The sequence below is a fragment of the Crocuta crocuta genome, unplaced genomic scaffold (assembly GCF_008692635.1).
Source record: "Crocuta crocuta isolate KB4526 unplaced genomic scaffold, BGI_CrCroc_1.0 scaffold462, whole genome shotgun sequence".
In the NCBI taxonomy this organism is placed as follows: Eukaryota; Metazoa; Chordata; class Mammalia; order Carnivora; family Hyaenidae; genus Crocuta; species Crocuta crocuta.
Window position 1 is genome coordinate 3,004,417 of NW_027527437.1, and position 13,286 is coordinate 3,017,702.

A 13,286-nucleotide genomic window follows, 5' to 3' on the forward strand; every position below is an offset into this window, starting at 1 on the left:
TTGTTTCCACTCTTTGGCTATTTCAAGTGAAGCTGCTTTATATAAGTATTTGCATAAGTTTGTATGTGAACTTAAGTCTTTGATTTGTATAAATAAATGCACAATAAATGCACAGCATTGCAATCCCTAGGTCATACGTTAGTTCCAAGTTCAGCTTTTTCAGAAATTTCCAAAATGGTTTCTAGAGTGTCTGTGCCATTTTACATCCCTGCCAGCAATGTGTTAGTGACAGTCATCAGCAGTTAGAGTTGTCACTTCTTTTAGCCATTCTGGTAAGTGTGTGGTAGTACCCAATTGTGATCTTAATTTCCATTTCCCTAATGGGTAATGATATTGAATATGTTTTCTATGTACTCATTTGTTCTCTGTATATCTTTGGTGAAGTATTGCTTCATGTCCTTTGTTGATCTTTTAATTGTGTACTTTTTAAAGTTTTACTTTGAATCTTGAGAGTTCTTTATATGGCCTACAAACTAGCCCTTGGCTGGATGTGCCATGTGTCAATGTTTTCTCTCAATCTGTAGTATGTCTATTTTTCCTTTTAACAAGGCCTTTCACAAAATTGATTTGATGACGCCTAATTTCCCCTGTATGGATTGAACTTTTAGTATCAAGTCTAAGAACACTTTGCCTAGCCCTAAATGTTCTCTTTTTTTTTCTAAAATGCTTTACAGCTTGACATTTTGCATTAAGCTCTGTGACCTCTTATGTGTTAATTGTTGTAGATGTGAGGTTTGCTTTCTATTTTTTTTTACTTTTTCTTTTCTTTTTTTTCTATGGATATCTAATTGCTCAACCACTTTTTGTTGAAAACACTGTCTTTACTTGAGAACATTTTTTAGGTCTATCTCTGAGTTCTCTCTTCAGCTTTTTTATCTGTGTGTCTCTCCCCCTAATATTACCAGAGTCTACTTTACTGTAGCTGCATGACAAGTTATGAAAACAGGTAAATTGATCTCTTCTATTTCCTTTTTGTCAAGATTTTACTTTACTTGTTCTTTTAATTATTTTAGCTATTCTAGTTCCTTAGCCATTCTATTAAAACAATTTAGTATAATCTTGTCTATGTCTATAAAAAATAATTTGGGGAGTTTTGGCAGAAACCATATGTGATGATTAACTTTATGGCCACCTGGATATGTATCTGTCCTATATATTTGTACCATGCATATCATATGCATACATATGTCTTATAATATTCCAAAAATGAATGAACACTAATTCTGAATATGTATTTAAATAAATGATGATTCTAAGGCATTATATCTAAGATTACCCAGCTAGAAATTGGGAGAATTGACACAGAACTCCAGGTCTGTCTTATGTCAAGGTGCCTGCTCTTATTTTTCACATTAGCCTATATTCTATACTATCTCCTTAAGATGGGCATGATCTCATACATGGTTGGCTGAATAATTGCCTCCCTCAAAGATGTTTTTTTCTTTTATTAAATTTATTTATTTATTTTGAGAGAGAGAAAGAGGATGCATGCACTGGGGAGGGCCAGAGAGGGAGAGAGAGAGAGGGAGAGAGAGAATCCTAGGCAGGCTTTGCACTATCAGCACTGAAACCCACAGATGGTGGGATCATGACCTGAGACAAAACCAAGAGTCAGATGCTTAACCTACAGATCATCCAGGCATCCCTCCTCAAAGATGTTTATGTCCTAATCCCCATAACACATGAATAGATCACCTTGCATCATAAAAGGGATTTTACCTGTATGATTAAGTTGAGGATTTTGAGAAAGGAGAATTATCCTCTTTGCCGAGTAAGCCCAATGTAATCATCAGGGTCACAAGGGAGACAGGCAGAATCAGTGTCAGAGAGAGAATATCTTAACACTGAGGTAGAAGTCAGAAAAGAGAAGATGTTACACTGAAGGCATGAAGATGGAGGAAGAGGCCACTAGCCAAAGAATGTAGGTGGCTGCTCAAAGCTGCTACAAGGCCATACAAGTCTCCTATGGAGACTCTAAAAGGAATAAAGGCCTCCAGGTACTGCTTTTAGCCTCAGATTTTTTACTCTCAGAACTTTAAGATGGTAATTTGTGTTGTTTTAAACCACAAATAAGTTTGTGGCAATTTATTACAGCAACAATGGGAAACTCCTATATCATCGTAGCCCAAGTGTCTCATTATATAAGTTTCAGCTTTCTTACACTAGCATCCCAATGCCACCACATTCTGGTGTTACAGATGTATAGTTTCCTATAAAACTTTTTCAATAATGCTATATGCACTATCGTTTGACCTTTTTTGCATTGGAGTTTTTGCTTACATTCACGCTTAACTACACATACATTCTCCTCTCTGTTTCAAAGTCATTCATCAAAATTCCAGTGTAATTTATAATTCACCTTCATGTTCCCATTTAGTTTTTATTGATTTTATCTCTTTCCCTCTGTTCAAATAATAAGTGCCATTGTCCATCTTGCTTAGGCACCTGTTATATATGGTCTTCTGCTAAAGTCTTGTGTGAACTTCTTGTATCCCATACTCAACTACCCTTCATGAAATGAACTGCAAGCATTTGAGAGAAGTCTTGTTCACATTTTAGCTTTGAAGAGCTTCAGCAATGCCTCTCAATAAAGCATGGCTAATGAAAAGAACAGAAGCCACTCAAATTAATTTTTGATTTAAGGGAGATAGTTATGTAAATAAATACTTGCTTAAATAAAATCCAAGCAAGAAAAAAAAAATAAAACAGAGTTGGGACAAAAAGCAGCTAGCTGAATATCATGAACTAAGGACATTTTCTTTCAACAAATGGCTCCACAGTGGGTCATCTTATTTCCTTTTGTCACCAATTCCTCTAAAGTATTTGCCTTGCTCTCATATTACCAAACATACTGCTCTAAATGTAACTTTTAAAATGTAACTTTTAAAAGCCTTTCAATTCAAGTGTTTCTAATTACAGGGGCTGTGCCTTTTAGTTCAAAATATTGAGTGATAAGGAATCTGATTAGTCAGTGATTTGAGTGTCTATAGTAAGATGTCACCCTGGGGTCAGTTAGCTTTCCATGTGGGTGGGGATAGGGTAAGGCATAACACAGTATGAACTTTTACATGAGTGTGAATAGCAAAGCTGTTCTGCCAGATGAATGTATCAATACACGGGATTTGACGAATGTCTACTCCAAAGTAGAATTAAATGAAAATAAAAATAGTACCTGACCTCAAAAGATATTTTTGCTTCTAGTTTGGTGATTTGGATAGTCTGTGCTTTGGATTTCAAATTGAGATTTTAAATACATGAAAATGTCAATTTGTGTCGTCTTGCCTTTTTAGCCACTACAAGAAACTGCATATAAAGTTAGTGTATTTAAGTCAGAATTTAGCAATATAATCTGGGAGCACTATAATACAAGAATTTATGATGAAAGTAATTATACTTTTATTTGCTTTTTAAGTTCATTGGTTTAATGATATTAGTCCCTATTTGCTTATTTTATAGTAGTGTGATACCAATAAACAATTAGATAACAGAAATTAACGTTTTATTCACAGACATCCTTATAACTAAAATGTAGCAAAAATCTATGAAAGTTTTTATACACACTTATTTTATTCAATTTCCTCCATTTATTAGCTGTATATTTAGATCATTCAGAACCCTCTTTAGGCGTATAAAAGGTATGTGCAATATAAGGAACAGCTTTTAAAAATATACTGACACATTATTTTTTATAAAACAAGGGATGATGGAGTCAATTCAAGTTACAAAAAAATTATTTAAAATAAATAAAATATTAAAGATTTTTCTGAGGTACCATGCTTAAGAACTTTTATTTCAAATTGCAGTATATATATTATTCATTACAATTTCAACAAATTCAATAAAATATCACTGAAATTCTACTAAGTCATTATTAAAGTGAATTACAACTTGTTTATTTTTTTAAATTTTATTTATTTATTTTGAGAAAGAGACAGTGAACAAGCAATAGAGAGGCAGAGAGACTGGGAAAGACAGAATCCCAAACAGGCTCCATGCCATCAGTGCAGAGCCAGATGCGAGGCTTGAACTGATGAACTGTGAGATCGTGACCTGAGCCGAAATCGGGAGTCAGATGCTTCACTGACTGAGCCACCCAGGGGCCCCACAGCTCTTGTTTAAATATCAAAGTTCTGGTAATTGAATCAGCCTAAAAATGGAAATCTTGAGTTTCATTTGTCACTATGTTGCTACCTTACACAAATGTTCCCATTCCCTTCTTTCTTTGTACATACATATTAGTGCTCAGCAGGGTACTGTTAGCCGCAGTACCATTGTGTATTTCTCCTGATTAAATTCACCTAAACCACAATAACAACTACTGAATTTATAAATCTAAAATCTGTTATCTTCAGTCCAAAGTTCTCTGTTGAAATCTTGAATCTCTCTAACTTCCTGAAATACATATACTCTCTAGAGTTCACATAGTTCACTCTGAAACTAGGCCATTAAAATTGAACATAAAGTATTTTCCTTTGCTTCTGCTCTGGGTATTCTGCCAGATACTCCCTTTAACTCTCTGAGGTGGATTATTTGATGCACTGTGACATCTAGCATCACAACTGAGAGTTTATTTCCCCATGACCTGGGAGTGCTGCTGACAGCCCTCACTCAGTTATCGGCTCTCCTTGGAAAATGCCTTTTCTAAAAAGAAGTATTTTATCAAATGTCATTTTTTCTTCCTGGGAATCTCACACCTACTGACTGTTTGATGTGAGGGTACGAATATCAGCCTCTTTACTGAAATGGAGCCATTCTAAGGTCTTTCTCAGCTTCAGAGCTCCATGTGGGGTCAGCAGAGGCCTTGATTGGGACCATAGCTTAGTTCAATTTCTCCCTCTGCCCAGTGCTATTCCAAATTCATTCTGCAACAGGATGACTAAGTAGACACTAACAGATAAGAGTGTGGAGTTGGATCACATAGTAACTCGCTGGTGATAAGGACACCATCATCACTGATGGAATGAATATACATAGTACCCGGCACAACAAAGCATCACAGTTGTAAAATTTTTTTATTGTGTTAGAGCAAGATGGAATTCCAGTGGAAGGGAGTGTGCTATTACACACAATATATCAGGTTTTGAAAAATATGGGGGAGGGGGAGTAACTGTAAGGATGGTGAAATTATGTGGTTTTTGCTGCTTAGGAAGGATGCATTTGAAAAAAGGTAAGGAAAAGCTGAGAATAATAAATCAACTATTTGCTAAATATGAAAGCCAGGGTCCCCCAGTAACATTTAAAAATATATATATATATATTCTTTTTAACATTTATTCATTTATGAGAAAGAGAGTGAGAGAGAGTCTGTGAGCAGGGGAGGCCACAGAGAGAGAGAGAGACGAAGACACTGAATTTAAAGCAAGCGCCAGGCTCTGAAACCCAACACAGGCTCCAACCCTTTTGGCCCATTACCTGAGCCAAAGTCAGATGCTTTACCAACTGAGCCACCCAGGGCCCCCAATCTTCAGTAACATTTAAAGAGGTTCTTAATCTGCTGCAGCTGGAAGGAAGAAACCTGACTACTAGGCCCCTACCCTAATAATAAAAGTAGCAGATTGTCAAGGAGCTTAAACTCTTAATTGAGGTAGATATGCTATGGCTGGTGAGGCCATTGGTTGGGAAAGAATATATGACTCATATATGGCATAGAAGACTGGGTTTATGTACCTGAAAATCTTGACTCTTCAGATAACTCAGAATCCTCTGGGCCTACAGAAGTGGACCACAGTTCCCTATTAAGGACTGTATTGCTTGAAGACAATGCAAAGGCTTCCCCTTGGTAGGACAAAGTAAGCCTTCACCCACCTTCTCTCCCAGCCACTAAGCCATTGGCTAGTGTTAAGTCATGACATAATTTCACTGTGGATATAGTGAGCTTGATAAAGGATTAAATAAATTAGACCTCAAAATACCTGCAGAATCTAGCCAGCATGTATTGGCAGGAGCAAGAAAGTGTGCATTGAACTTTATCATGTGGGTTGAACATAAATTTAGATGAAGGAATGTTTATTGATTTAACAGTACACTTACAGAATTTAGGGTAACACTCTCCAGTAAAGGACCACAAAAGATGATACAAGCACATTGCTAATATGACTTCTAGCAGCATGGAAAAAGTGCAAGTCTACATTAACTGTCGTAGAAACACTGAAATTGCTATGACAGATATTGGGTTAAGAGATTAAAAGGTTTAGAGAAGTGAGCTTGCTAAAATCGACATATTATGTAAAACCAGAAGACCCACCAGACTATTGTATTCTATAGGAGGTCTCAGAAAAGATTTTTTGTAAGAGAATTACCAATACCATCAATAAGTTCACTGGTAGGCTTTCTTCTGCTGGCTGGGCTGGGGAAAATACCAAAATAGAACTGTACAAACTGTTAACAATGAGGGCAACTGGACTCCAAAACAACAGTAGGGAATCAATGATGGTTAAGGCAGGTGGATGCAATTACTGGAATTTGAGATGAGGAAATATTAACAATCATGGGGGCCTGACCCACAGAGAGTTATAGAGATGAAAATTTAGTGCAACATTCCTAGGGATAACATATATGGGTAGCCATATATGAGAGAAGGACTCTTTCTCATTAAGCTTATATGTTTCTGGGAAAGACCAGAAATAAGTTGGTAAGAAAACACAAAAACAACATTATTTCTGTGTTTGATACTATGAAGTAAAAATAGAGTATATAGTAGAGTGTTCATGAGAGTTGACTTCACTATTGTGGTCAGAGGAAATCTATTAGAGAAGAACTGAACAATGGGAATTAGTTTATCAAAGAACCTGAGGATAAAATATTTTGGAAATGTAAACAGGAAATTAAGGCAAAAGGAAACCAGGCAGATGTATTAATGTAAACAAATTAAAAAAAGAAAAGAAAAGAGAGAACACAAGAAAGAAGGACAGAAAAGAAAAATGAAGACTCAATAAATTATTTCAGGTACCTGGGATTAAAACATTATGATTATGTTTTTTCTAGACTATTTTCTTTAAAATCTTACTTGCCTTACATTTGTCTCTATTTACCTTAAATTTGTCTGATGTTTAAATCCCCCATGTGGTACCAAAATCTAATAATTTCTCAAACATATAATGTCTATCTCAGATTTTGGTTTAAGAGGTTTAATGTGAAGTTCTTGGATGTTAAAAATATATAAAATATCTGTTAATTCAGCAATTTCAAAATAGATTTATATCATAACAATAACATGTTTAGAATATTAAGTTGTTAGTGTATAATATGCAATAATATTTAAGTGAAGATTTATATTCACAACTTTAACAGTATAATTCAAACCATCCCTTGATGGGATGATGACTTTGTTATGTTTAATGTATCTGCTTATTTATTTTGTAGTCAACAATCATTTGTGAAGCACTTGAGATGTACTATTTGAGAATAAAGGTGTACACAAGTGAATCAAAAATACAATACTCTCATGTGCTTGCATTCTAGTAGGGATATATAGTCTGTGACTAAGTAAATAAATAAATATATAATATAATGTAGTGAGAAGTAGCCTGGGGAGAATTCATACAGCTTAAAGGATCACAGATATAGAAGTGGGTTGTAATTTTATTTAGAGTGTTCTGGAAAGACCACTTGGATAAAATTATGTTTGAATAGAAGACTTTTAGAAAGTGAGAGACTGTTATATAGGGAAAGAACACTCCAGACCAAAGGAAGAACTCAAGCAGATGTTGAGGGGAATGTATCTGGAGACTGTCAGAATGCAGCAGAGGAGTGGGGGAGGAGGTACAGTATCACTGGGGCAGAATGAGCTGGGGAAGGAGAAAATAGTTGCGATAAAACAGGCAGTAGGTAGGTATCACACAACTCAAGGCTGTAAGCCATTGTATGGGTTTTGACATTTACCATATTCTAACCCAATAAGATGATAATGGGGTGACATTTATCTGCCTTTGATTTTAAAAGATTTATTTTAGCTCCCTGATGGAAACTAGTCTCTACATGTGTAAAAATAGATACATATAATGAAATTAGAAAACTACTCCAGTAATTCAAGTGAATGATTATGGTGTCCTGACCCACAATTGTAGCAGAGTACTGACGGAGAAGCCAATCTCTCTGTATCTTTAAGGACTAAGAGAACAACATTTGCTGATGGGAGGATGAATTTGGAATTGGGAGAAACAGTGTTAAGGAAAATAGCACAGTTTTGGGCTCGAACTGCTTAAGGAATAGAGTTGTCATTAATTGAGAGGAAAAAGATTTTTGAGGGAGAGGATTTGAAATAGAGTTCAGGTAGTGAACTTGAACACTGTCAAGTTGAAGATGCCTGCTGATCATAAAAGTGAAAATATGAAATAGGCTCTCATATATATGAATATGCAGTTCAGTTTAAGTTTTTGAATTAAATTAGAAATTTGGAACTCAATTACTGATAGAACTTAAAACATTGAAGTTGAGAGAGATCCCATTGGCAGTGCTTATAGCTACTATTTTGATGTATTATTGAGAAACTATATAATTTTTACAAAATAATATTAAAAGCCTATTTGTAACCATAAAATTGCAGAGGTTGATATTTAAATATGGGGAAATTAATATGATTAAAGGAAGTAGTAATGCCTCTCAGAGATACAAATTAATAATTCTCTTCACTTCACTGTTTAGTCTTTCATTGAAAACTAGGATTAAATGCATAAACTCTTAAAGCAATTTTGTCAACAGTAAGCTAGAAATAAAATGAATGAACTTTAAAGCAATTTTATCACTGATGGATGTGGAGGGGAGGAGGGATGGGCATGGAGGAGGACACTTGTGGGGATGAGCACTGAGTGTTATGTGGAAACTAATTTGACAATAAACTATTTGTAAAAAAAAAAAATAAATAAATAAAGCAATTTTATCAACAGCTTTTATAGTGAACAAGTCTGTGTATGCCTTCTTCTGTATGTGTGTGAATTTTTCACTACTTGCATATATATTCATAGAACATACAGTGTTTTCTTTCTCTGAAACTTAGTGGTAGAATGTTAACAACAACAACTAAGCAGAACCATTACTTCCACATAATTTCATATTTAGAAAAAACTTTCAGGATAGATTAATATACATTCAAGAAACAATATGAAATCAATGCTATCCTCATGGTTTTTTTTATGTATTTCTCAGTAGTTATTTCTTTAATCTGCAGTGATACAGACTGGTACTGTAACTGGGGATTTTAGCCAATGACTGCCTGAGTTCAAATTAAGATTAATCCACTTGCAAAATATCAACCTTAAGAAAATAAGCCAAGATCTCTGTACCTCAGTTTCCTTGTCTCTGAAATGAAAATAACCATGGAAACTACCTTATGAATTTTGTGATGATTAAATATATTAAATCTGTAAGGTGAATAGCATAAGGGCTGACACATATTCAGGATTTAATCAATGTCAACAATTATTAACTATTACAAAGGAGATTCATCCATTATTATGATGATAAAGACACTAGATTGTGACTGGTCTAGAGCCATCAATATCAACTAACTCTATGTCTAATAATTATAGAAGCTAATTATTTTTTCTATAAACCTTATTTATTAGAGCTAATTACACTTAAATGACCAAACCATATCTCCTCTTATCTGCAGCTTAGGCATCTTTTAAAAAGCAGAGAAATAAGAACTTAAAAAAATAAAGCCTAACAACTTTAGTTGTCGTCAGGGTACTTTAAACTCCATCATACATGGCACATTAAATCAGAATGGATAGAACAAAATAAATCAAGTGAAAAAATTCATAAACAGAATTTTTATATCATTTTTGCTGCATTATGGTTCTGTAGCTCAAAATGACAGTTGTCCATGCTATATACAGTTGATGACATTGTCCATTATTTAGTGTTAAGGCATTTGTCATTTGTAGGATATTATGCAGAATCGTATCTTTAATAGTATATTTTCAACCATATCATTTACTTAGTATTTATTATTTCTTAGACATGATGCTAGGAGGAAGTAAAGTGATATGTTTTGAACATTTTAATTTAACAGTACAAAAATTTCTAGCTTTATTTATTTTTGGTATGACAACTTGCACGCCAGAAAGGAGAGCTCCAATATCCGATTTTCAGTTTGCTTGAATTACCATAGTTTCTTAAAGGCCTGTTTCAAAATATGTTATTTGTATGACTGTCATTGTGGGGAATTTTTCTTTAAGAATCAGTATGCCTACTTTTCTCTGAAAATCCAAATGCTAGAAAGCAAAAATCTGTGTTTTACTTCTTGATTTGAGAGGATTTGTGGCCTGAATCTGAGAATGGAGGAAATGTCTAATTTCAAAAGTTAAAAGTTATATCTTCTACTAGAATTTTGGTCAAAGAATACTTGATAACAAATACCTGCTGTAATTACTATCATTAAGATTGTGTTGGGGCGCCTGGGTGGCTTAGTCGGTTAAGCGTCCGACTTTCGCTTAGGTCATGATCTCGCGGTTCGTGGGTTCGAGCCCCGCGTCGGGCTCTGTGCTGACTGCCAGCTCGGAGCCTGGACCCTGTTTCAGTCTGTGACTCCCTCTCTCTCTGACCCTCCCCTGTTCACGCTGTCTGTCTCTCTCTCTCCTAGAAATAAATAAAAAACATTTAAAAAAAAAAAAGATTGTGTTGGTCAGTGATTCTATAACATGTTGGAATTTTAGACAAACAGTATTTTTGATATGTTCTAATAAAACTTGTTTCATTCTAAAGAAAAGAAAGTAAATCTACTAATGTCTACTTTGAGTAGACATATGAGTAATTTTTAGTAACAGCAAATTTACAAGGCTGTGACTAGTCACATACTACGGAACATGGCAAATAGCCATGGAAAGGAGTGAACAGTATCAAACCTGAACATTACCATAGATTTAAAATACAATGTGTAACATCCAGGGAGAATGCAGCAATTGAAACAAAATCAATTTTCAACTTATAAATTTGAATAGTGAAATAAAATTATGCTAATCTAATGTATTTGCCTTGTGTTTTTCAGTTCATTATGCTGCATGCATAAATATAAGATTGTTATTTTCCCTTTGATAATACTCCTTAAGTTATTTGCTTTAAATTGGTTTGTTCCTTTTAAGTACTAGCACAGCTTTGTGAAAGATCTTGTTTTCAAATGAGCTTTCATGGCCTGTTATATTTTATTTTTATTTAGTTTTGTTTACATCATGTAAAGGGCATTACCAATTATTTTATTTACTTGTATTATGAGACTATAGTACATAAGTATCCCAAATTGCCTCCCATTTTCCTTCCAGAATTCTATGCTCAATAAGAACATATCAAGAGACTAGGATACTGTCTCTGACAGTGAATACCTCTGAATTTTCCAGTGATTCAGGGCATTGCTGCCCAAGTTCTCTGATTCAAATTAACTTTATCTCTGTCCTACTTAATACATAGCTATTACATCTTTTTCCCATTCACATTAACCATTTTCTGGTATTTCACTAAGTAATCATTTCTATTTCCTTTATGGGTATGTGTCATTTTAACTGTGTATTTCATGGTTATGCCAATAAATGAAAAATTAGACAGAAAATATAAAGTGATGCATATGCTAAAAATATATGCTTATTTTGTCTAGAGCTTTTCTTCTCCCTAGTTTCATTTTAAAATTTCCAATATACAAACATTCCAAGTACAAACATATTTCAGAGACATTTCAGGTTTAGCTCCAGACCACCCTTTATCACAATAGAGTCAAATGAATTTTCCTATTTCTCAGCACATTTTGATTTTTTAGACACAATGAAATTGTACAATACAATTGTACAATACAACTGTATTTTGAATAAAAATGTACATATTTTATTCAAAAATACTTTATTGCTGAAAACTTAACCATCACCTGAGCTTTCAATAAGTTATAATCCTTTTGCTGGTAGAGGGTCTCAGTGTTGATTAACACTACTTGATAAGGGTGGTAGCTTCTGATGTTTGGCGTGGCTGTGGGCAGTTTCTTAAAATAAGACAATGAAGTTTGTCACAATGATTGACTCTTCTCGAAGAATCTCTCTGTAGTATGGAATACTATTTGATAGCATTTCACCAACGACAGAATGTCTTTCAAAATTGGAGTCCATCGTCTCAAACCCCGCCACCACTTTATCAACTAAGTTTATATAATATTGTAAATCTTTTGTTGTCATTTCAACAATCTTCCCAGCATCTTTACCAGGAGTAGATGCCACCTTAAGAAACCCCTTTTTTTGCTCATCTATAAGAAGCAACTCTTCATCTGTAAAAGTTTGATCATGAGGTTGCAGTAATCAATCACATCTTCAGACTCCTAATTCTAGTTCTCTTGATATTTCCCCCACATCAGCACTTACTTCCTCCAACTGAAGTCTTGAATCCCTAAAAATCATCTGGGAACATTATAATTCACTTCTTTCAAACTCCTGTTAATGTTGTTAACTTGACCTCCCCCAAGGAATGTTCTTAATGGCATCTAGACTGATGAATCCTTTCCAGAAGGGTTTCAATTTATTATGTTCAGACGCATCAGAAGAGTCACTATCTGTGGCAGCTAAAGCTTTGTGAATGTGTTTCTTAAACAATAAAACTTGAAAGTTCATAATGACTCTTTATCCATGGACTGCAGGATGGATGTTGTGTTAGCAGGCATGAAAACAATACTATTCTTTGCACAGCTCCATCAGAGCTCTTGGGTGACTAGTGCATTGTCAATGAGAAGTAATATTCTGAAACAATTCTTCTTCTTCTTTTTTTTTTTTTTCTGAGCAGCAGTTCTCAATAGTGGGCTTAACATATTCAGTAAACCATGTTTTTAAACAGATGTGCTGTCATCAAGGCTTTGTTATAGAGCACAGGCAGAGTAGAGTTAGCATAATTCCTATAGGTCTTAGGATTTTCAGGATGGTAAATAAGCACTGGCTTCAACTTCAAGTCACTAGATACATTAGCTCCCTAACAAGAATCAGCCTATCCTTTGAAGCTTTGAAGCGCCATTGACTTTGAAGAAGTCATCGACTTCTCCACTCTAGCTAGGAACCTCCTAGATGGCATTTTCTTCTAATAGAAGACTGTTTGGTCTACATTGAAAATCTGCTGTGTAGCATAGCCACCATCAGTAAGGATCTTAACTAGATCTTCTGGATAACTTGCTGTACCTCCTACACTGCACTTGTTGACTCACTTGTAATTTTATGCTATAGAGACAGCTTCTTTCCTTCAACCTGATGAAACATTTTCTAAATTCAAACTTTTCTTTTGCATCCTCTTCACCTCTCTCAGCTTCCCTAGAATTGAAGAGAGTTAGG